Source organism: Aplysia californica, unplaced genomic scaffold, assembly GCF_000002075.1.
Source record: "Aplysia californica isolate F4 #8 unplaced genomic scaffold, AplCal3.0 scaffold00443, whole genome shotgun sequence".
NCBI lineage: Eukaryota > Metazoa > Mollusca > Gastropoda > Aplysiida > Aplysiidae > Aplysia > Aplysia californica.
In genome coordinates, this window is record NW_004797713.1 from 345,890 (window position 1) to 347,179 (window position 1,290).

Sequence of the window (1,290 nt, forward strand, 5' to 3'; positions counted from 1 at the left end):
AAATCGTTTTCAAGTAAATATCAGTCCTAATTGCCAAAACATCAAATCATTGTGAAATGCAGGGGGTGGGGGGGATTCTCTTTAGGTCATGCCCCCCTGAAACCCCCCATATTGTTAAATTTACTATTTTCAAACATCCATAACTCAATAACTATTGATTTGCGGCAAAAATGAAGACCATAATTCGTGCTTAGCATGCAAAATACTACTAGAAAATAAGTATATAAAACGTGAACATGAGACGTGTGCATAAGTATTAAAAAAACCCACCAAAATATTTATTTTAAAAAGAATTGGATTGTTGCTAACAGGAGGATTCAAAAGCACTGGAATTTAAAAAAATAATTTTTGTTCTCAACTGTGAAGACAGATTGCCCTTGTGCATTGTTTGACAATGTTTGAATTCGATGCCCAGGGTATGAGTCAATAGGCCTCGTGGTGCGAGAGCGGTCAAAAATTCATGGCGCAACTTATTGTTAAATATGTCCTTAACTATCGAACATATAGACTCTCCAGCTTTTACACAAGGACTTTTATCAATTTGTCTTAACTGATTAATATCTTTGTAAACACCTATTAGTTGCATCTAGAAAATTCCTAAATAAATACTAATTATAGTGAGGTCAAAAATTCCTGGTGCTACTTATTTTCAAATACCTTCTCAACTATCGAACATGCGTTCTCCAATTTTTGCACAGTGACGTGTATCAATTTGTCTTAACAGATCAACATTTTTGTAAAAACCTGCAAGCTGTATTCTAGAAAATTCCTTAATAAATACTAATACAAAATCCCAAGTGGGTGGTTTCTACAGATTTTTAAATGTTTACAGCTGGGGCAATATTGCTTTTAATAGCAAATCCGTCAGGTTTTTCTGATCGAGACTTTATGCTTATTGAACGCATGTTTTGAGAGCCATTCGTGCAAAAATGTGTTCGCTATAACAATAATTTCTTGTAACACGTTTTGCAAGTAAAAATTGTCATCGATGAGCTTTGACGTAGTCCTTATGTGGATTCAAAACGTGTGTGAGAAGCGGGAAGTGCTGTGAACAATACCATTTTACGTGTGACAGAGATTTCAAGCATTTTATATAAATTTATGAAAAAAAGTTTTTAAATCTAGCCCCAGTTGTTCTGGAAAAATATGAATTAGTTGAGACAAATTGATACAAACTGCTATTCAAAGTATGGATGACTTTGATTTCTCCCGTTAAAGAGATATTTGAGGATAAGTTGCACCACGAATTTTTGACTGCACTATAAAAACCCAAGTGCGGGTGGTCTCTTC